This window comes from Dermochelys coriacea, chromosome 3 (genome assembly GCF_009764565.3).
Source record: "Dermochelys coriacea isolate rDerCor1 chromosome 3, rDerCor1.pri.v4, whole genome shotgun sequence".
Classification (NCBI taxonomy): domain Eukaryota; kingdom Metazoa; phylum Chordata; order Testudines; family Dermochelyidae; genus Dermochelys; species Dermochelys coriacea.
In genome coordinates this window covers 95,337,524-95,362,481 of record NC_050070.1, presented here as the reverse complement: position 1 = coordinate 95,362,481, position 24,958 = coordinate 95,337,524, and the positions used below count along the sequence as shown (strand labels likewise).

General features: G+C 43.0%; 1 long non-coding RNA gene across 1 annotated transcript; it reads left to right on the top strand.

Annotated features, from left to right (window-relative positions):
• Window positions 1-2,880: 2,880 nt before the first annotated feature.
• On the top strand, window positions 2,881-20,665 carry LOC122459094. Its single transcript, XR_006279558.1, has 3 exons — window positions 2,881-3,486; window positions 3,972-3,974; window positions 20,524-20,665. It is a non-coding gene; the product is annotated as an uncharacterized LOC122459094 (long non-coding RNA).
• The last annotated feature ends 4,293 nt before the right edge of the window (window positions 20,666-24,958 follow it).

Genomic DNA, 24,958 nt, shown 5'->3' with positions numbered 1-24,958 from the left:
TCAATGGAACAGGTGCTCCTAATCACTTAGATACATTTGAAAAATCCCACTCTACAAGCTTCTGGTACTGCATCTGTTTGTCACTAGGACAAAGCAGTGAGCAAAAGAGCCCTTTACATCCTTCCAAAGGGGTCTTCCAACTTCAACCCAGCTCAGGAGATGGTCTGTCTTTTTATCCATTTTACAGAAGCAAGAAAGAGAAAAGATTCCTAAATATGAGGCACGTGTTTTCCATATACCTGACAAGGACACAAGACATCAGGAGTTCAGACCGTCTGTTCATCATGCATGGAGGGCTCCAAAAGAGCTGGAAAACCTTTGTACAGCCACATAGGTGAAGAAGCAGATTATTCATTTATGGGCAAAAAGCCTCCCTTAGCCATCAGAGGTCACGCAAGAGATGCCTCATACCTTGAATTAGATAAGGCAAATACATGACTATCTTTGTACACTTCTTGCCTTCACAACAGGCTTGGTGTGTGGAGGCCTGTGAAGGTCTCTTCCTGGGGAGCCACATCCTCCAGGCAGCAGTCTGTCAACATCCCTGCTCATGTCTCAGTGCCTGCCCTATGTTGGTTATTGCACTCAATATTTCTATAGCATTTATCCAGCTACTGACAGGAGGTTGTATTACCCTCAATCTGGACTGACAAATTATTGGACAAGATTAGCAACTAAGAGAGGGACCTTTCCTGGTGTCAGAGTAGCAGCCGTGTTAGTCTGTATTCGCAAAAAGAAAAGGAGTACTTGTGGCACCTTAGAGACTAACAAATTTATTTGAGCATAAGCTTTCGTGAGCAACAGCTCACTTCATCAGATGCATTTGATATAGCTCATTGGTGCAATGCTAAAACTATCTCACAGTTTGTTCCTAATTGGAAGTACATTGTTCTAGCTATTGTAAGCAAAGTGACATGCAACAGGACAAGAAAGAAAAAGAAAAATCCTTTTGAAATCAAACCCCCAAATTGAATAATTGCAGCTGGTGTAGAGGATAAACTGAAACAATCCCATCTGTTTCTTGCTTTTTTCATGGAGAGGCACCACACAATGATGGCCCTGTAGCATTAATCAGACCAATTAAAAGAAGAATAAAGTAGAGATGTTTACACACCTCTATTTTAAAATATTTATACGGGGTGATGGGACTATGGAGATGAAACTGCACATTAATTATAGCAGCCATCTTCCATGCTTTTCCTTTCAGAAGATGAACAAACAAAGTAGCAAAATATAGAAATGATTTTAAGGCAGCAGAATTAGAAAGCTTCTAAGAAAAGGTCTGGGTTTGTTTGTAATTTTAAAAATATTGTATCTTCTTGTTTAGCACAAACAAATCCTTTTCCTTGTAATTGTCAAACCTGTTTTTTTCAGGATATATCACAGAAGAGGTTAGCCTCTCCTGGGACCAATCCAGTGTCCATTGGCGTCAGTGGACTTCTATTGACTTCAGGGGTGCTGGAACAAATTGTACAGTGGGGGTGCTGAGAGCCATTAAACCAAACTGTAAACTCTGTATATAAGGGGTGGGCAAACTTTTTGTCCCAAGGGCCACATTGTGGTTGCGAAACTGTATGGAGGGCTGAGCAGGCAAGGTTGTGCTGCCCCAAATAGCCTGGCTCCCTGCCCCCATCCGCCCCCTTCCACTTCCCGCCCCCGATTCCCCCCCTCAGAACTCCCAACCCATCCAAGCCCCCCCTGCTCCTTGTCCCCTGACCGCCCCTCCTGGGACCCCCACCCCTAACTGCCCCCCAGGACCCCATCCCCTATCCAACCCCCCCTGCTCCCTATCCCCTGACTGCCCCAACCCTTATCCACACCCCTGCCCCCAGACAGGTCCTCCCGGGACTCTCACGCCTATCCAACCCCTCCTGTTCCCTGTCCCCTGATTCCACCCTCAGAACCTCCACCCCATCCAACCTCCTCCTGCTCCCTGTCCTCTGACTGCCCTGACCCCTATCCACACCCCTCCCCCTGACAGCCCCCTCGGGACCCCAACTTCTATCCAACCCCCCCCCCGCTCCCTGTCCCCTGACTGCCTCCCTGGACCCCCTGCCCCTTATCCACCCCCCAACCCAGCTCCCCGCCCCCTTACCATGCTGCTCAGAGCAGCAGGAGCTCACAGCCCCACCACCTGTGCTGCCCGGGAGGAGCAGCGGGCCAAAGTGTGCTGAGGCTGCAGGGGAGGGGGAGATAGCGGGGGAGGGCCAGGAGCTCAGGGGCTGGACAGGATGGTCCCGTGGGTCGGATGTGGCTGTGGGCTGTAGTTTGCCCACCTCTGCTGTATATGATGGAAACCACGTCAAACCAGGAGGTGCGGCAGCACCCCTAGATCCAGCACCTATGCATTTGGCTCATGTCCTAGATGCACTTTTCTTTTTTTAATTATTATTTCTTTTTTAAATTATTATTATTATTATTAAATTATTTCACTAATCATTTTGGGAAGCTGCTATAAACAAGGGGGAGGAGGGGAGAAAATTTGAGCATCAGAAAAGAACTCTGGGTTTTTTGTTTTGTTTTTTTAACAACTTTGTTCTCAAAGTTAAAATAAAAAGCACTCAGCAAATTAGTGACCATTGACAATGAAGTTACCAAATGCTAAATGTCTCAGAAAATTAAATGCTAGTATGCTTTAGACCTCAGCAAACAATGCCTCTGGGGTACATTTAATTCTGCTTGGAAATGCTGTAAAACTGTAATTTAAGAAAAACCAATTAAAGCAGGTTTACATCAGGCTGTTGCTATCCTGTAGCCTCAATTGGAGAGAAGTGATAATAATGCTAAGTCATTGTAATTCAAAATTCAAAATGAAGAGGTCCTGTAAGACTGGAGAAAGGCTAATGTAGCACACATCTTTAAAAAGGGGGGAAAGGAGGAGCCAGGGAACTAAAGACCAGTCAGCCTGACTTCCATATGAGGGAAGCTACTAGAGCAATGTATAAAACATTCAATTTGCGAATACCTGGAGAATGAAGGGGTAAATCACTAGCAGCAACAAGGATTTCCCAAGAACAAATCATGCCAAACCACCTTGATTTCCCTCTTTGACGGGGTAACTGGCCTGGTGCATAGGGGAATGCAGTGAACATAATATACCTGGACTTCACAAAGGCTTCTGACACAATCCCACATGACATTCTGATAAGTAAGCTGAAGAAATGTGGGCTTGGCAGAATTACCATTAAGTGTATGGCTACATAATTGGCTAAAAAGCCAAAAAAAGTAATTATTAATGAAATGCTGTCAGATTGGAGGGAGGTCTCAAGTGGGGTTCCACAGGGATCTGTTCTGGGGCCGGTGTTGTTTAACATCCTTATTAATGACCTAGATGTAGGTATAGAAAACATATTGATCAAGTTTTCAGATGACACAAAGCTGAGGGTGAGGCCAATACTTGGGAGGAAAGAACTAAAATTCAAAGGGATCTTGATAACTTGGAGAATTGGGCTATAGACAACACAATGAAATTCAACAAAGACAAATGTAAAATGCTACACTGAGGAAAGAAAAAACAAATGCAGAATGGGGGGAAACTAGCTTGGCAGCAGCATTGGTGAGATGGATCTGGGAGTTGTGAGCAATGAGTCAGCAATGTGATGCTGTTGCAAAAAAAGCAAATGCAATTTTAGGTTGCGTGAACAGAAGCATAGCAGGTAAGTCACAGGAAGTGATAGTACTGCTCTACTCAGCGCTCGTTAGGTCTCAGCTGGAGTACTGTGTCCATTTTTGGTCACCAATGTATAGAAAGGATATAGAGAAACTGGAAAGGATCCAGAGGTGAGCAACAAAAAAGGTCAAAGGGATGGAATGCCAGCCCTATGAGAAGAGGCTGAAGGAACTGGGTATGTTTAGTTTGGAAAAGAGGACATTAAGTGGGGATATGATAGCAGTCTTCAGGTACTTGAAAAGCTGCCATCAGCAAGATGGAGAAAAGTTGTTCACTTTTGCCACAGAGGGCAGGACAAGAGGCAGTGGGTTCAACCTACAGCACCTATATAATCTAAAGCAGATTTAGATTATATCTCAGGAAAAACTTCCTAACTGTAAGAACAGTAGGACAATGAAACAAACTGCCTCGGGAGGTTGTGGAAGCTCCTTCACTGGAGGTTTTCAAAAAGAGGCTGGAGAGTGCTCTGTCTTGGACCGTTAGACACAACAAATCCTGAATCTTAGTGGGGGTTAGACTAGATGACCCTTGTGGTCCCCTCTAACCCTCTGATTCTATGAAACCTCCTGCACATTTTTCATTCGATTCTTTTCTTCTATAAGAAGAATGTGGACCAGAGACCTGGAATATTTTGGAGAATTGAAAATGTTATTTTGTTAGAAAAACAAGGCTGTCCATACAAAGTGAGGTTAAAAAAGACAAAAAAAAAAGCCAGACATTTTGGGTCTGATTTGTCCTGACTAGCTACTTTGTATGTAATTTCAGGGGCATTTGCATGAAGAATGAACTACTCTCTCACTTCATTCATACAGTCATAGTGAATAAGGCCAGAAGGACCATTAGATCATCTAGCATGATCTCTTATATATTACAAGCCATTAACTTTCAGCCAATTACACCTAAAATGAGCCCAATATCTTGTGTGTGGCTAAAGAATAACTTGCAGAAGAGCCTGTAGGACTAGCCTGTGAGATATTTTTAGGGTCGTCTGCTTTTCTCCTGCCTTGGAGCCCATATTTTCTGGCTAAATGAGGGATGTCAATCTGCAGAGCTCAGTACATCTGCTAGTGGGCCAGACCCTCAGCTAGTGTAAATAGCATATTTCCATTAATTTTAGTGGAGTTATGCCAGTTTACACTGGCTGAAGCTTCAGTCCAAGAATCCCAGCTATGTGTATACATTCCCCAAACTGGATTTCGCCTTATGTGATGGTTCTAGAGAGAAAAAGAACAGAAGGTGACTCATTCGTGTGAGCTCTTTTAGGGGAAAGGAAAGTGAGATGACTGCAGAAGTGTTTTAGAATAATGAGATATAGGCTCCAGTACCAGATCTCAACTTTGGACTGTGTGCACTGGTCAAGGGATTGGGCAGTCCTTTAAAGTAAAGTTTTCTGTGATGATTCTTGGAGATACCCAGGGTTGTGAGGCACCTTGCTACCATGTGCCCTTAGCATGAGGAATCCTTGTCTACCTGCAGTGAGTCAGCTCCCCAGCTCCACCAGCCACAGGCAACACCAGAATGCCCCTCTCCGCCCGCGCAGGCTCCACTGTCCCTCTTCTAGTTAGTGATAGGCACTTTCCAACCTCCAATCCCTCCAGGTGCCTTCCTGTTCAGCCCCTGTTCCACTGGACATTCATAGATGTGCTGCTTCCCAAGAAACAGTATATCCCAGCTTCGCCTCAGATCACCACTCCACTTAACACACAGAACTTAGATATGATTGTAGGGAAAATAAGCAAAAACTTATTCAATAAACAGAAAAGATTCATGTGATAGCAAGTAGAAGTATTGGAAACAAATGGTTATACATAAAATAAAATCAGAACACACATTTGAGAAGCTAAACTTATTTAACTAGATACTGTCATGCCACATACAGCAAAACTCACCCCAAAGTCCTTCCAGCATTTTTCAGCCAGGCCTGACTGTGATCCTTTTTTCATGAAATAAAACACTCTACTAGTTTGCCCCTAGGTAAAGGATCCAGGGTGTCTCTCTGCAATCCAGATATATTAAAACAGTCCTTTGCTCTTTATTCATAAACCAGACACCCTCCTGCTGTGTGTGTTCCTTTGTGTAGATTTCACAATCTCCTCAGGTTTCAGAGTAGCAGCCATGTTAGTCTGTATTCGCAAAAAGAAAAGGAGTACTTGTGGCACCTTAGAGACAAATTTATTTGAGCATAAGCTTTTGTGAGCTACAGCTCACTTCATCTGATGCATTCAGTGGAAAATACAGTGAGGAGATTTATATACACACACAGAGAACATGAAACAATGGGTTTTATACACACGGTAAGGAGAGTGATCACTTAAGATGAGCTATTACCAGCAGGAAGTGGGGGGGAGAGGAGGAAAACCTTTTGTGGTGATAATCAAGGTGGGCCATTTCCAGCAGTTAACAAGAACGTCTGAGAAACAGTGGGGGGTGGAGTGGTGGGGGAGAAATAACTTGGGGAAATAGTTTTACTTTGTGTAATGACCCATCCACTCCCAGTCTCTATTCAAACCTAAGTTAATTGTATCCAGTTTGCAAATGAATTCCAATTCAGCAGTCTCTCATTGGAGTCTGTTTCTGAAGTTTTTTTGTTGAAGGATAGCCACTCTCAAGTCTGTAATCGAGTGACCGGAGAGATTGAAGTGTTCTCTGACTGGTTTTGAATGTTATAATTCTTGACATCTGATTTGTGTCCATTTATTCTTTTATGTAGAGACTGTCCAATTTGACCAATGTACATGGCAGAGTGGCATTGCTGGCACATGATGGCATATATCACATTGGTAGATGCACAGGTGAACAAGCCTCTGATAGTGTGGCTGATGTGATTAGGCCCTATGATGGTGTCCCCTGAATAGATATGTGGACAGAGTTGGCAACGGGCTTTGTTGCAAGGATAGGTTCCTGGGTTAGTGGTTTTGTTGTGTGGTGTGTGGTTGCTGGTGAGTATCTGCTTCAGGTTGGGAGGCTGTCTGTAAGCAAGGACTGGCCTGTCTCCCAAGATCTGTGAGAGTGATGGGTCGTCCTTCAGGATAGGTTGTAGATCCCTGATGATGCGTTGGAGAGGTTTTAGTTGGGGGCTGAAGGTGATGGCTAGTGGCGTTCTGTTATTATCTTTGTTGGGCCTGTCCTGTAGTAGGTGACTTCTGGGTACTCTTCTGGCTCTGTCAATCTGTTTCTTCACTTCAGCAGGTGTGTATTGTAGTCGTAAGAATGCATGCTAGAGATCTTGTAGGTGTTTGTCTCTATCTGAGGGGTTGGAGCAAATGCGGTTATATCGTAGAGCTTGGCTGTAGACAATGGATCGTGTGGTGTGATCTGGATGAAAGCTAGACGCATGTAGGTAGGAATAGTGGTCAGTAGGTTTCCGATATAGGGTGGTGTTTATGTGACCATCGCTTATTAGCACTGTAGTGTCCAGGAAGTGGATCTCTTATGTGGATTGGTCCAGGCTGAGGTTGATGGTAGGATGGAAATTGTTGAAATCATGGTGGAATTCCTCAAGGGCTTCTTTTCCATGGGTCCAGATGATGAAGATGTCATCAATGTAGCGCAAGTAGAGTAGGGGGATTAGGGGACGAGAGCTGAGGAAGCGTTGTTCTAAGTCAGCCATAAAAATGTTGGCATACTGTGGGGCCATGCGGGTACCCATTGCAGTGCTGCTGATTGAAGGTATACATTGTCCCCAAATGTGAAATAGTTATGGGTGAGGACAAAGTCACAAAGTTCAGCCACCAGGTTAGCCGTGATATTATCGGGGATATTGTTCCTGACGGCTTATAGTCCATCTTTGTGTGAAATGTTGGTGTAGAGGGCTTCTACATCCATAGTGGCTAGGATGGTGTTTTTAGGAAGATCACCGATGGATTGTAGTTTCCTCAGGAAGTCAGTGGTGTCTCAAAGATAGCTAGGAGTGCTGGTAGCGCAGGGCCTGAGGAGGGAGTCTATATAGCCAGACAATCCAGCTGTCAGGGTGCCAATGCCTGAGATGATGGGGCGTCCAGGATTTCCAGGTTTATGGAGTTTGGGTAGCACATAGAATACCCCAGGTCGGGAATAGCCAGGTCGGGTATTCTGATATCAAATAGGAAATCTGCCAATGTGATATCTGCCATCATGTGCCAGCAATGCCCCTCTGCCATGTACATTGACCAAACTGGAGAGTCTCTACGTAAAAGAATAAATGGACACAAATCAGATGTCAAGAATTCTAACATTCAAAAACCAGTCGGAGAACACTTCAATCTCTCCGGTCACATGATTACAGACCTAAGAGGTGCTATCCTTCAACAAAAAAACTTCAAAAACAGACTCCAATGAGAGACTGCTGAATTGGAATTAATTTGCAAACTGGATACAATTAACTTAGGCTTGAATAGAGACTGGGAGTGGATGGGTCATTACACAAAATAAAAATATTTCCCCATGTTATTTCTCCCCCCCACCACACCCCCCACTGTTCCTCAGATGTTCTTGTTAACTGCTGGAAATGGCCCACCTTGATTATCACCACAAAAGGTTTTCCTCCTTCCCCCCGCCCCCTCTCCTGCTTCCTGATGGTAATAGCTCATATTAAGTGATCACTCTCCTTACAGTGTGTATGATAAAACCCATTGTTTCATGTTCTCTGTGTGTGTATATAAATCTCCTCACTGTATTTTCCACTGAATGCATCCGATGAAGTGAGCTGTAGCTCACGAAAGCTTATGCTCAAATAAATTTGTTAGTCTCTAAGGTGCCACAAGTACTCCTTTTCTTTTTATAATCTCCTCAGTTTCAAAATCTAGATTAACTGGTGACTCAGTATCCTAAAAGACTTACAATGTGAGCCACACAATACACAATGACCAGACAGAGAGATAAGCATCTATTATCCCCACTTTTCTGAAAGGAACCTGTCCAAGGCACTACACCTCCTCATGATGTGAAATTAATTTCTGGTTTTAAGAACATAAATTCCAATATAGATACATAACTTAAGTATTAGCCATACATACATTTTACCTTGATTATGGTGGCCAGTGGGCTAATGGCTCTCGAAAGCTCTTACATGCCACCTTTTGGTGAATTATTGTGCATATATATCAGAGGTGGGCAACCTACGGCCCGCGGGCCACATCTGACCCATAGGACCATCCTGCCCAATCCTTGAGCTCCCCGCCTGGGAGGCTAGCCCCCAGCCCTTCCCCTGGTGTTCCCCCTCCCCTGCAGCCTCAGCTCACCACGCTGCCAGCGCTCTGGGCGGCGAGGCTGCATGCTCCGGCAGGGCAGTGTGGCAGCGTGTCTGGCTCTGGCAGGTGGCATGGTTCCAGGCGTGCTGCTCTGAATGGCATGGTAAGGGGGCCGGGAGGTCCCGGCAGGCAGTCAGGGGACAGGGAGCAGGGGGGTTGGAAAGGCCTGGGAGCCCTGGAGGGGCTTTCTGGGGGAGGGGGTGTGGATAGGTGTCAGAGCAGTCAGGGGACAGAGAGCGGGGAGGGTTTGATAGGGGGTCGGTTAGGGGCGGGGGTCCCAGGAAGGGGCAGTCAGGTGACAAGGAGCAGGGGGGGTTGGATGGGTTGAGGGTTTTGAGGGGGGCAGTCAGGGGGCAGGAAGTGGGAGGGGGTGGATAGGGGCAGGGGCCAGGCTGTTCGGGGGGTACAGCCTTCCCTACCTGGACCTCCATACAGTTTTGCAACCCCTGTGTGGCCCTCGGGCCAAAAAGTTTGCCCACCCTGAAATATATGATCCAGGGGATCCCTGTAAAACTCTATGCATCCCCTGTGCCCTCTGCCAGTTGGCATCAAGAAGTCCCTGGATCACATCTTCGAAAACTCTTCCTCCTAATTCCTCTCAGAAAGTTCAGCCCAGTGGCGGCTGCTGGACTCACAGTGCTGCTGCCCAAGTCTTCTATTTGGGTATCCACTCTGCTACTCCTGTAAGCAGCTTGCAGACTGGAATCTGCTTTTGTTTTTTGTTTTTTTAAGTAAAATAGCTTTGATAGACATCAGCCCCAGATCAAATCCATTGACGTACCCAGAATAAATCTGTTAGAATGGTACTAGAGGCTGCTGCTCTTCTTTAAAATTAACATTCTCTTTTTCTTTCCCACTCCCTCCATACTGCAGTGCTGTCATACTGATTGACAGACTTTGCCACAAAGTATTGCATCAATTGGCTGGCTCTGACCAGCCCTTACATAAGATTTTTTTTTAAAAAGGTCATTTCAGTACACACTTGTAATCCCTAAACCATTCCAAGTATCCATTGTCTCAGATGCCCATATAACTAGGGGAAAAGAGTTTCTTTCAATTTGGTCTAATCACTATAGAGCAGAGGGAACTATTATGTTAATGATAAGGCAGATGAAACGTTTCCTAAAATTAAATTAGCAAGCACATTCAATTACACTCCAGCCCCTGTGAACTTAGTCAACAAAATTGTTACCAACTCAGAAAACATTCAACCATGCTTCCAACCACCTTAAAGAAAATAATTTACTGTGTTCAGTGTGAGGATTGGTTATTGATTAAAATCAGTCTCCTTAAAGTGGAAGCTAGTAAAAATAAAAGATGTCCTACTGAGATATTTGTTAATTAATTCAGTTGGCCATTCAAGTGCTGAGTGCCATTTACATTTTCCTAGGACTTTATTTTCTCCAGAAAGATGAGAGCTCCCTCTCTCTCTCTCTGCTGGCTGTTCCCAATGCATTTTAGGAAAGCAAAGCCAAAGAAACCTGATAAATGCTGATGCAGTAGCTACTAGACAGAGAGTACATGATTCTGTGAGGTGTTGAGGGTCCGCTCCCCTTCCATTGGAAACTGAAGTTGTCCCTTCCCTCACACCAGTTGGTCAGCATCTCTCGGGATCAGGCTTTTAGATTGCCATGAACATAAGGAACACCATGTGTCTCTCCTTCTTAGATTGTGAGCTTTCTGGGGCAGGGACTTTCATTTATTATATATAGGTGCTATGTATTTGTGGCACAATGGGTCACTGATATGATAGGTCTCAAGGTGCTCACACAATACAAATGAATTAAATCCAAACAAGGGTATCGAGATCTGGCCCTTAACTATTAGTGATTAAAATGGAAACTTCTTTAGCATGTGTGGGTCAAATTGGAGTTTTGTATACTTTGGCACAGGTAGAATGGCCAGTGATTGTCTTGTCCAGCTTAAGAAATAGAAAAAGATGTGCCTCTACAAACCATAGTGGTTTAATGTACAAATATTTGATTTCCTCTGACTGAGCTAACTCGATGTCCTGTGTGCCTATAAGTTTTCAACATGGAACCAATTTTATGGAAGTCGAAAACTTCTTAAAATAGAGGCTTGTACTGAAAATACAGAACACAGTGTCACTATAGTAGTTAATTTAATGCATTTGTGGTTTTAAGTGTTCTTTGAATGCACCTTTTCCCAATGTTTAAAACACAGTGAGAATCTCTTTAATGACATCTGGGAAAGGATTTCCATTACAAAGTGATTTTTAAGGGTTTGAACTTGTTGATAAATCCAATGAAATTATTATTTAAACAAAAACCTATAGTCAAAATCATGCTGACAAGAATACTCTAATAAATTAAAAGACATTTTGTATTGGCAATTTAGCAAAGGCTAGGATTTATGCGAAGAAAATAAGGAATGTGTGGTGAAATTATCTTTCAGTCACTGACTCACTGATTAACATAAAACTGTAAAGCAGACTGTAATATTTTTTGGGCCTCTACATTTATAATGTAGCAAGTAAGGAAGATCTGTTAGCTTGTAGACTAGCTATGATCATCCATTTTACATATAAAAATGGGGAGAGAGGGTTCTGAGGAACATATATGTGAAGAGGTGTTATGTAATTTGCGTTGCAACAAAGTCTATTTAAAGCATTGCTAAGAGTATTGATGTGACACTTGCAAGCTTCTTTCAGAGTAGCAGCCGTGTTAGTCTGTATTCGCAAAAAGAAAAGGAGTACTTGTGGCACCTTAGAGACTAACAAATTTATTAGAGCATAAGCTTTCGTGAGCTCGATGAAGTGAGCTGTAGCTCACGAAAGCTTATGCTCTAATAAATTTGTTAGTCTCTAAGGTGCCACAAGTACTCCTTTTCTTTATGCAAGCTTCTGGCCCTCAGGCGAAGATGTTCAGAACTGGAATTTTTCATCATTCTGTCTCCCCAGTTTTTTTTTATTTTGTTCATTTTGTGTGCATTTTTATATTGAATTAGTCAGGGAGTCTCCAAGTCCATGTTCAAATTCATCATTACAGAGAGGGGACACAGGCAATGTAAGGAAATTTAAATGATGGACCTCCTTTCTGAGCCTGGGAAAACAACAACAGGAGACACCTGCCCATTAACCACATTGCCACACACTGAATTTCAGTGGGAGTTAGGCACCCATTTGTCCCTTTGAAAACCTATATCTGCATTACTTCTCCTAGACTTGTGCAAATTTGGGCTCAGTTCAGGAAAGCCTTCAAGCTTGTGCTTCTGTCCATCCATATTCAGCAAAACACATGCTTAAAATTAAACATATTTGTTGACTGAGGGTCTTGGTGTCATCTTTGACTCTTCTGTCTCCTTTCACTGCAACATCTATGCTGTCACCACAGCCTCTGCATTTTCTCTCTGTGTCTTCAAAATCCATGGGTTCCTCTGCATTTCTACCACAAAATCTCTTGCCATCACCTAATCATTTCTAACCTTGAGGTGCAACCTTTTTCTCCCTGGCCTCCTGGACTCTCACCTCACCCCACTGCATCCCAGCCATCCAAAATGCAGAAGCAATATCATCCACCCTGCTTGCTGCTCTGACCATATCTATTCCCTCTTTAGATCCCTCCATTGGATTCGCTTTAGCTTAATGCATCACATTTAAGACCCTTATCTACCTTTTTCAGGCTCTGCACCATTCCACTCCCATTGTTTTCACTCCTCCATTCACTCTAGCCCAGCCATTTAATTAACATTCACTTCATGTTCTCTACCAGTCTCATCTTAATGCCTACTTCATGCTGCCCCATCCACCTAGGAAACTCTTTCCTTGGAAACTGAATATGAAAAGTACTCTAATAACATTGTCTCTGAGCTAATATGTTTGTGAGTAATTGGACTGGCATACGTGAACTGGTTTAAAAATTGTAAAGGAGCCTACAGCAGTGTTATTACATGAACGGACTATGTCATTTTACAGTTGTTCTCCTACTAAATGCTAATTAACATCCAACATATATTTGCATGTCTCCATAAGGATGGCACTGAAATGGGCATACATACAGTGACATAAACATTAAAATGTAGTTACTTCTGTATTAAAGTACATAACTATTACAATGGTAAATTATAACTAAGTACTGTAAGGTGCAGTAGTGTTCTGCACAATGGTGCAATAGTGGTCTACACAATCAGAAGAATAAAACGCTTAACTATGTTTCCTTCTGAGACTTTATTGTTTCTACAAGGTGCCTGTTAAACAGCGCTCTTATTCATACTGGATCAAATTCCACACATATCCATCCCTCCTCACCATTTAATATTCTGCACAATACTCCAGACCTGCACTGGTCATGTTTATGCTTCCCTAGAAGTTTGTTGAAGCGATACCGCCAAAGAAGTCTCACCTGAAAAGATGCCCCAGCGGCCCCTGGTGAAGCACATCCCTGTGAGCTATATAGGGTGGGGTAGACATAAACAGCTAAAGGGCCATTTAGCACCCATGAAAGCAAAACATGTTTCAGAAGAAATATCTGTTAAGGTATATTACCTCTCTGTGTTTATGCATTACCACATTAAACATCCTATATTACCTTGTGTTTCTATCTTACCTGAATGGTATTGAACAATTGTTGATCATTAAAAACCCTATGAGGATTTAACATGGAAGCGTTGTCTCTTCTCTGTCCAGATGACATGACTACTGCTGAAATCCCCGTGGTAGAGCTGCATGCCTTAGATATAACCACTACTTCTTTGATATAGGAAGAAATTGAGCTATATTCTTCTTCTTCCTCTGAAGCACCTGGCAATGGCCACTGTCGGAAGACAGGATAGACCATTGGTCTGACCTAGTAGGGCCATTCTTATATCTTCAGAATTGGACCGCCAGATGTCCATGGAAGGTAGCTGTCCATCAGCCTGGGGAGTTAGTGATAACTATTATATATTTTTATAAAGATTGAAGGCTCTAGTTTCCATTAGGCCCTACAATATATGGAGAATTTTCCCTGCTAAGCCAGTGAAAGTCTGAGAGGTGAGGTAGAAAGGTGAGGTAGAAAGGGCCTACTTTGTGGCAGCACAGGACCTTGTAGTTGAATAAGCCTGTAGGTTTCAGAGGAGTGGTAATGACTTCCAGGTCACTAGTTTAAATCCAGGTCTGGTTGACAGTGGCTGAACATTATTTCCATGTGACTGCTGCTTAGTGGCCAGTGTGAAATGAATTGTTTTCTCAGTTTGGCTTCCAGTGGAATGAAGTCCACATCACATTACCACAGTCTCAGCAGCAAAGCCAAAGACTAAATAGGCAAAGAGGCTGAAGTATCCTGCCAGTGATCCCTCTGGGATCTGGCATGAATTGCACTGGTGAGCTAGTATGGGAAACTTGCATTGTCATTGTAGTATCTGGCTTTGTACCACTATTGATGCTTCCCCTGAATTGCTTCAAGAAAAGCCCTGATGCAAATAATGCTTGTTTTATTGTATCTCAAGAGCTATCAAACTGGCATCATTGAAAAGTATACCAGACTGTTCTTGCTAGAGAGCTAAGACTGAATTTATAGGAATAGTGCTGTGTTAGGCATATGACATTTAATTAAAGCATGACTAAATCTAACATCACTTGGCTCCAGTTCTGTAGCCGCTGCACAGATGGAAGTGCTGTTTATTTGAATAGGAATTCTAGGCATAGAAAAGCCCTTTATGTGTATGTGCACTGCTTTAATGATCACCAGAGCTTAAAAAGATTGTTGTGATTCATTTTTAAAGACTAAAGTAACATTAATATTCTCTTCATATGCTTTCCCATATGAGAATTTTAAACTCAAAAAACCCCACAGCTCCCTTGTTGAACTTTATTTTATCTTAAAATTATTTAAATTGTTAATGAAGAGCTGAGAGAGCAAAAAACACTCCTATTTGGTTTTAATTAGGGCTGTCAAGAGATTAAAAAAATTAATTGTGATTAATTGTGCTGTTAAACAATAGTAGAGTACCATTTATTTAAATATTTGTGGACGTTTTCTATATTTTCATATATATTGATTTCAATTACAACACAGAATACAAAGTATACAGTGCTCTATTTATATTTATTTTTATTACAAATATTTGCATTGTAAAAAACAAAAGAAATAGTATTTTTCAATTCACCTAATACAAGTACTGTAGTGCAATTTCTTTATCATAAAAGTTGAACTTACAAATGTAGAATTATGTACAAAAAAGCTGCATTCAAAAATAAACCACTAAAGTCCCTTTAAGAGTGTCTACATGGAGGGAAGCTAAATAGCAGTATGATTATCTAAGTTTAAATCACAGCTTATATTGGGAGGGGATGGGAAGTGTTTAAAAAAAACCCAACTACTTAGAGAACATGGAGCTCATACTTGAGGATAAAATACACTGACATAGGGATGTAAAATGGAGCCAAGCATCAGATCTGTATGATCCAAGGCAGGCACTGAAGCACCAACAAAAACTAGGCACTGAAGCACTAACTGAAAACAGGTGTCAAAGGGGCTTGTAGGAGCATTTAAAGCTAAAGCCTCAGGAATTTAGGACTCTGGACCATAGCTGACTGGAAGGCATGGTGGAAACTAAGCAAGGACACATGACAAGCGACATTAGAATGCTGAGAAAACCTGCTAGAGCAATAGCCACTGTCCTGCATCTCCTGCCAGGGAGCTTCTTTGCCAACTGGTCAAGAAATAACTGACTGGGGGGGGACACTTACACTCAGCAGGAGTGGTGCCTGATGATCCATACAATGCTTGGTGTGTTCGGAACCCTTCTCTACCCCAATTCCCCCACCATTGCTTTACAAGGTCAAAATGCCTTGAGAACTAGGGGAGTTCCACCATCTTGCAGTTAGAACCCAGGAGTCAGAATCCTACATAGATGAGATCCTTAGGGAAAGAAACACTCAAAAATGTGAGGGAAAAATGTGTGTTTTTTGTGCAATAAGCAGAAGAATTCATTTCAATACTTCACCTGTGGCATGGTCATCAATCCTGTTACTCAGTGAAGTATAGGAACACGAGCTAAATTTAAAAGAACTTGGATCAAGCTTAAACATCTTCATCCCAGTAATTAATAGCATGGACGATGTTGTGGCTAATTACAAATTGACGGGGTAATTAAAATGAATCATTCAGGAATGCAAAGGTCCATCTAAACATGATGAAAATATGATGATAAATTAAATCTAGGGCTGTTCATTAATCTCAGTTAACTCACGCGCTTAACTCAAAAAAATTAATCACGATTTATCGCAGTTTTAATCGCACTGTTAAACAATAGAATACCAATTGAAATTTATTAAATACTTTGGATGTTTTCCTACATTTTCAAATATATTGATTTCAATTAAAATACAGAATACAAAGTGCACAGTGCTCACTTTGTTATTTTTATTACAAATTTTTCACTGTTAAAATGACAAACAAATGAAATTATATTTTTCAATTCACCTCATACTAATACTGTAATGCAATCTCTTTATCATGAAAGTACAACTTACAAATGTAGATTTTTTTGTTACATAACTGCACTCAAAAACAAAACAATGCAAAACTTAAGAGCCTACAAGGCCACTCAGTCCTATTCGCTAAGAGAAACAAGTTTATTTACATTTATGGGAGATAATGTTGCCCTCTTCTTATTTACAATGTCATGTGAAAGTGAGAACAGGCATTCACATGGCACTTTTGTAGCCGGCATTGTAAGGTATTTATGTGCCAGATATGCTCAACATTCATATGCCTCTTCATGCTTCGACCACCATTCCAGAGGACATGCTTCTGACTTATCTCTCCCTTTCCTAATGTACATACTGCTAAAAAAATGCATTAATTAAATTGGCGACTGGAGGAGGATTGTATGTCTCCTGTTCCATGGTTTTTTCCTCATTCTACCATATATTTTGTATTATGGTAGTCTCGGATGATGACTCAGCACATGTTGTTTGATTTAAGAACACTTTCATTGCAGATTTGACAAAACGCAAAAAAGGTACCAATGTGAGATTTCTAAAGATAGCTTTTATATCGCCGCTGTAGTGATTTGTCATATGCTCAACCAAATCAGCAAAAACTATCAGAGCCTGAACACAGATCTCTGATGCGGGTCAAATCTGCTGTCATAGATTGTATGAGGTATACATCAGGAATAATTCTCAGAACAATTCCCTTGAAATAAATCACCACAATATCTGATCACAACCTCTTAAATCACCAGTTAGACACCAAAGAGTGGGCAAAAAATCAGTTCCCAGGACATAGTGTACTCCATGCTCTCCTGCAACCTAATGATCCAGGAGTCACCAAGAAACCACACACATTTCTTTTCCCTCCATGGTCAAGATACTTGCACTGTCACTTCCAAACCTCCAGACTATGTGTCTTTGGAAACACCACAGTAATCTGTTCAAAGATCAGGAAGTAGACTCTTTGCCACTCATCCCACCCCCGAGTCTAGTAAAATAAATTTTCTTGAACAACGTGTTCTCATTTCCTACCTCCTCCATGGCTGCTGCCCTATCCCTCTGTCCCAATTCCACCCTCACACAGAGAGTCCTCTTGCTCCTTCCAACCCAATATAACAAAAATGTTGGTTAGACCAGCTGCTGACTATTCAGCTCCCAATAACATCCCCATAAAATAACAACACATTGTAACAGATAACTTGTAGTAAGCAACATGAGTTATTACTTTTTTTTTTTTTTGCATAGGTGTAGGAAGGTTCGGACTAGACATGTCAGTGGCAGGGTGTCACCAGGGCAATGGCATTGGTACATTTCCTTGAATTATGCAGGCAAGCATTAATTCACTGCGTATAACTCCTCTCGTGGTTTTTTTTTTCTTTATTAGCACATGTGTACTGTCATCCTTCCAGACTGTCCATATACACCAACGAAGAAGTGAACATGTTTTTAAATACTGTTCACAGTTTGGGTCCCCCAAAGACTTAGTGGGTGTCATGCGATATCTTGGGTAAAAATTGACTAATTGAAGTCAATTTGACCTGCATCACAGCAACAATTTGATCTCTAGCTCTGCAGGGGAGCAGGGACCTTGTGGCTTATGTCTCTGGAACCTCTGGCTCAAATGACCTCACTAACCCTACTCTGCATTCCCATGAGGGTAGCTAATTTGAACTAAAGCCCTGTAAGCGTGTGGATTTTAAGCACTTGGCAGCATAAGTGAAGTGTAGTGGGGGCATGCAGGCTTAAGTGCCCCTCCAGATTTCTGCTCAGCCTACAGGGTAGGGACAGGGAGGGGGGCTCTGTCCTTCTCCTGCCATGCCTGCACTCCCTGGCACGTTCAGCCCTGTCCGTGGCAAACAACTCTGGGATGGGGAGGAGAGGGGAAAGGGTGGGACCAGCTACTTCTCCTGCTGGCTGAAGGCGGCTGCTCTGTGCAGTGTGGTGGTTGCCTGCAAGAACCCGGCTGGGGCGGTGGCAGCGGCCTGCCTCCTCTGTTCCCCACCTGGACCTGGCTGCTGGGGAGAGGGGCTGAGCAAGCCATAAATGTGCTGGAAGGGAGAGGGAAACATGCCAGGAACCAGCGGGATTGGCTGTCCTGGCCTAGGGAGGTGAAGCTGGAAGTTCCTCCCAGAGGTGAGGTGATGGGGTTAACGTGTCCCCCTTTACAGCGTGTCCCCCAAATATCAGGAGGCACCAGTCATCTATGCTTGGATACGCCATTCTTTAAACAGGAAGGATAGAGGGACAATGGAGGGAAAGGGCTCCTCTACCCATCCATCTGCAGCATCAGAGGCTCTGAAAGGTGTGAAGTGGCCCATTCATCTCAATCTCAGCTGAATGAGAATCATAGAAGATTAGAGTTTTAAGAGACCTCAGGAGGTCATTTTGTCCAACCCCCTAAGGAAAGCAGGACCTAATCCCCAACTAAATCATCTCAGCCAGCACTTTGTCAAGCCAGGTCTTAAAAAACCTCTAAGGATGGAGATTCCACCACCTCCCTAGGTAACCCATTCCAGGGCTTCACCACCTTCCTAGTGAAATAGTGTTTCCTAACCACCTCATGGGGAGAACACCCCATAGGGGTGAATACTGCCTGAAACAACAGCTCTGAGATGTGTGAACTGCTCCATTCATCTGAGTAGGTGTTCCTATCCCCTTCCTGAGTGCTGTAGAGCCTGTGACAAGCATGAAGTATGCCCTTTCTCAGCTCCCCCATCCAGGGGGCAGGACTTCCTGAGATCCTGGCTCATATGAAGGGCTAGTAGGGGAGCCTCAGACTCTCCCAAAAAGGCATGTCTCCCCCTTACCCCAGCTCACACGAGAAGGGTAAGGAGGGGGACCAACTCCTGTAAATGGGCACAGGTTTCCCAGATCCTAGGACTCACATTAGGGGCAGGAAGAGAGTCTCAGACACACCCAGAGGAGCAAGGGCCCCCAAGATCTGGGCACACACATCTGAGGGGAGAATGTGTGGCTGACAGGTGCCTCTGCCCATGTTCTCCCGCCTCTCAAACCCATGTCCTCCTTCCCTGTTTCCCACCTCTCCACTCCCCTAACCCCCATGCCTCTGTCATCAGAGCACACAATCTCTCTCCCATCCCCTCCTGATAACCCTTTCCCCTTACTGCAGCCCCTAACCCCTCTTCCACTGCTCCCCTCTCAGAAATCATTCACCAGTCCATTCCTTCCCAATACTTCAATTATATTTTCCCCGAAATAAAATTGCCACCCATGAGTGAGGCCTTGTATGAATCACAATTTCATGGATTGAACAGAAATTGTTAAATAGCCTATTACTGTGATTTTTACAATAGCGAGGAGGAGGAGGAGGCACCAAATTTCAAAGCAATCTGAGTAAGCATTCAGTTTTTATAGCACTTACAAGAGTCAAGGTTTAAAGCAACAGTTCTCAACCCATGGGCTGCACGTGATCCAGCTGCGGCCCAGCCCTGCAGGATCTGGGGTTGGGTCTGCCAGCCAGCCCTATGGGGTTAGTGTCCAGGCTGCCACCCGACCATGTGCAGTCAGATCCAGGATCAAGGTTCCCACACAGTGGGGTCCTGCTTCCCTGCCACCCATCCCCCTGTCCAGGGCTCTGCTCCTGGCCCCACTCTGTGGAGGGGTGCTGGACATAGGGGTCTGTGGAGGAGGAGTCTGGGGGGGAAAGGGGGGCACACTGTGGTTCTCAATCTACGATCTAGGTAACACTTTGTGGGCTGCATATGCAGCCCACAATGGTAAATAGGTTAAGAACCACTTACTTAAAGCATATAAACTGGAGGGATTTGAAACCCTCTAGCCATTTTTCTCATTAGCCCATGCTCACTGTAAATAAATGTACATTTTCTTAAATACCATTCTCAGTTTGGTTTTCTTAAATACCATTCTCACATCTCCCCCAAAGATGTAGTGGGTGCCATGCACTACTTTGGATAAAACTTGACAGATTGAGTGAGACCATTTTGACCTGCAATATCTCTAGCTCTGGGCAAAAAGAAACCCGCTTTGAAACATTTTGAAAAATGGCTCTTTTTTTCAGGGCTTATATCGCTGCAACCTCCAGCTCAAAGGATCCCAAATCTGGGTCACTATCCATACTCTGCATCCCCTGAGGCACAGCAAATTTCAAAGGAAGCCAACTAAACATGTTGATTTTAGAGAATTTAGAATGGTCAATCTTTAAATAGAAGTACTCGACTTAGGAAGGACCAATCAGTTGCACACATACAAAATGGGAAATGACTGTCTAGGAAGGAGCACTGCAGAAAGGGATCTGGGGTCATAGTGGACCACAAGCTAAATATAAGTCAATAGTATCACACTGTTGCAAAAAAAAAAAAAAAAAAAAAGCAAACATCATTCTGGGATGTATTAGCAGGAGTGTTGTAAGGAAGACACGAGAAGTAATTCTTCCACTCTACTCCACACTGATTAGGCCTCAACTGGAGTATTGTGTCCAGTTCTGGACACCATGTTTCAGGAAAGATGTGGACAAATTGGAGAAAGTCCAGGGAAGAGCAACACAAATAATTAAAGGTCTAGAAAACATGACCTATGCAGGAAGATTGGAAAAAATGGGTTTCTTTATGCTGAAGACGACTAGAGGGGAGATTATAACAGTTTTCAAGTACATAAAAGGCTATTACAAGGAGGAGAAAATTTGTTCTCTGAGGACAGGACAAGCAGCAATGGGTTTAAATTGCAGCAAGGGCAATTTAGGTTGGACATTAGGAAAAACTTCCTGTCAGGGTGGTTAAGCACTGGAATAAATTGCCTAGGGAGGTTGTGGAACAGCCATCACTGGAGATTTTTAAGAACAGGTTAGACAAACTGTCAGGGATGGTCTAGATCAGAGGTCAGCAACCTATGGCACGCATGCCAAACACGGCACGTGAGCCAATTTTTAATGGCATGCTGCTGTCTGCCTAGAAGATTCTCGAGGTCCCTTTCAGTCCTACAATTCTAACCTTAATTAAAGTGGCACTGCCGCATCACTGTAATAGTAGTGCTTCTTTTGATGCACCACTACTCTTTTCACTCTTGAAGCAAGAAGTCACACCTCCAGATTAGAGACAGAAAAAATACAAGTCAAAAAATACATATACCTATCTGGATTTGGATTAAATTGTTTGAATTAGCTGGTTGATTTATCTTATTATAAAGCTATGGCTGTCTTGCAAATTTGACCCGTGGTACAGATTCATATTTTTCTAAAGTCCAGGGATGTTCAGATCCAGAGGATTAGTTCAGGGCCATATCTGATCTATAGACAGGTAACTGTCACAGTAATGGGTAACTCATCTCTCTTGGAGTATTTATTAGCAACATCATAGATACTAAGGTCAGAAGGGACCATTATGATCATCTAGTCCGACCTCCTGCACAACGCAGGCCACAGAATCTCACCCACCCACTCCTATGAAAAACCTCTCACCTATGTCTGAGCTATTGAAGTCCTCAAATCATGGTTTAAAGACTTCAAGGAACAGAGACTCCTCCAGCAAGTGAACTGTGCCCCATGCTACAGAGGAAGGCGAAAAACCTCCAGGGCCTTTTCCAATCTGCCCTGGAGGAAAATTCCTTCCCGACCCCAAATATGGCGATCAGCTAAACCCTCAGCATATGGGCAAGATTCACCAGCCAGATACACAGGAAAGAATTTTCTGTAGTAACTCAGATCCCACCCCATCTAACATCCCATCACAGGCCATTGGGCCTATTTACCACAAATAGTCCAAGATCAATTAATTGCCAAAATCATGTTATCCCATCATACCATCTCCTCCACAAACTTATTGAGTTTAATCTTAAAGCCAGATAGGGCTTTTGCCCCCACTGCTTCCCTTGGAAGGGTATTCCAAAACTTCACTCCTCTGATGGTTAGAAACCTTCATCTAATTTCAAGTCTAAACTTCCCAATGACCAGTTCATATACGTTTGTTCTTGTGTCCACATTGGTACTGAACTTAAATTCCTCTTCCTCCCCGGTATTTATAGAGAGCAATCATATCTTCCCTCAACCTTCTTTTAGTTAGGCTAAACAAGCCAAGCTCCTTGAGTCTCCTTTCATAAGACCTTTCATTCCTCGGATCACCCTAGTAACCCTTCTCTGTACCTGTTCCAGTTTGAATTCATCCTTCTTAAACATAGGAGACCAGAACTGCACACACTATTCCAGGTGAGGTCTCACCAGTGCCTTGTATAACGGTACTAAAACCTCCTTATCTCTACTGGAAATACCTAGCCGGATGCATCCCAAGACCGCATTAGCTTTTTTCATGGGCATATCACATTGGCGGCTCATAGTCATCCTATGATCAACCAATACTCCAAGGTCCTTCTCCTCCTCCGTTACTTCTAATTGATGCGTCCCCAGTTTATCACTAAAATTCTTGTTATTAAATGCTAAATGCATAACCTTACACTTCTCACTATTAAATTTCATCCTATTACTATTACTTCAGTTTACAAGGTCATCCAAATCTTCCTGTATGATTTCACGGTCCTTCTCTAAATTGGCAATACCTCCCAGCTTTGTATCATCCACAAACTTTATTAGCACACTCCCACTTTTTGTGCCAAGGTCAGTAACAAAAAGATTAAATAAGATTGGTCCCAAAACTGATCGCTGAGGAACTCCACTGGTAACCTCCCTCCAGCCTGACAGTTCACCTTTCAGTAGGACCCGCTATAGTCTCCCTGTTAACCAATTCCTTATCCACCTTTCAATTTTCATATTGATCCCCATCTTATCCAATTTAACTAATAATTCCCTATGTGGCACGGTATCAAACACCTTACTGAAATCTAGGTAAATTAGATCCACTGCATTTCCTTTGTCTAAAAAATCTGTTACTTTCTCAAAGAAGGAGATCAGGTTGGTTTGGCAGGATCTACCTTTTGTAAAACCATGTTGTATTTTGTCCCATTTACCATTAACCTCAATGTCCTTAACTAATTTCTCCTTCAAAATTTTTTCCAAGACCTTGCATAGTACAGATGTCAAATTAACAGGCCTGTAATTACCTGGATCACATTTTTTCCCCTTTCTTAAAAATAGGAGTCCTGTACAGATAGAGAAGATATTTGAATAGTCATAGGTATATTTCCTATTATCCATTCCTTGTGTTGACATTGACACATGTGTTTTATTTGTTACATTATTTTACAAACATATAATGAAATATACTTTAGCAAATTCTGACTATTCTTTGGCACCATTTATTTGGCTTCATGAGAGAGTAAACAGAAGTGACACAGCCAGTTACTGTACAAATATCAAGCCACACTAGCACTAATATAACTTTTTGAAGGCACTTAAATATGACATAGGAAACCAGTATATCATGTGAAACAGACAACAATGTCATACTGCCAGGAAAAGATTGTTCATTTGTATGAAGGATGTATCTTCTTGAGCAGCCTTCAAGGTCAAACGAGTCTGGCTTCTGATTCATCTTGATGTTCTCAGACAGAGTGGAAAGGCTTCATATTTATCCCCTTACACAGCAGTTGGGATGTCTTTAAATGAAGAACTAAAACATTTTGCATTTGACCTTGCTATTGGGAGATCTTGAGTTCCATCACCCAAGGGCATATCAGACTGCAATCGCTCAATTTTGTTTACACATGCCAAATCTTTCTCTGGTTCACTGTTAGAATATAGTAAAAGTGTAAAGTGAATATCAGGGAAAAATACCTAATGATGAGATTTATCAGACAATGCAACAATCTCCCCCAAAGTAATAGAAGCCTCATTGCTTGACACATGTAAGGATGGATAGAATAATCATAGGAGACACTCCTGCATTGGCCCTTGAAGGGTGGATTAGATGACCTAATGATATTTCCACCTCACACTTGGCTTGTCTGAGACTTAACATCCCATATCTCACCCAGTCTGAGGACTAGTATGTAGCTGCACTGCCCCAGGAATAGTCCAAAGAAGGAATGTGACTTTCAGAGTTACCATTCCTTTCCTAGCTTCCCTGTTCTGTGGGAGGGAGTTCCAATTGCCTTTTCACAGGGAGCAACATGCCCAATACCCTCCACTCTGAACCAGCTCCACTGTTATTAGTCACTGATGTGATTAGGCCCTATGATGGTATCCCCTGAATACATATGTGGACAGAGTTGGCAACGGGCTTTGTTGCAAGGATAGGTTCCTGGGTTAGTGGTTCTGTTGTGTGGTGTGTGGTTGCTGGTGAGTATCTGCTTCAGGCTGGGGGGCTGTCTGTAAGCAAGGACTGGCCTGTCTCCCAAGATCTGTGAGAGTGATGGGTCGTTCTTCAGGATAGGTTGTAGATCCTTGAGGATGCGTTGGATGGGTTTTAGTTGGGGGCTGAAGGTGATGGCTAGTGGCGTTCTGTTGTTTTCTTTGTTGGGCCTGTCCTGTAGTAGGTGACTTCTGGGTACTCTTCTGGCTCTGTCAATCTGTTTCTTCACTTCAGCAGGTGGGTACTGTAGTTGTAGGAATGCATGATAGAGATCTTGTAGGTGTTTGTCTCTGTCTGAGGGGTTGGAGCAAATGCGGTTATATCGTAGCGCTTGGCTGTAGACAATGGATCGAGTGGTATGATCTGGATGAAAGCTAGAGGCATGTAGGTAGGAATAGCGGTCAGT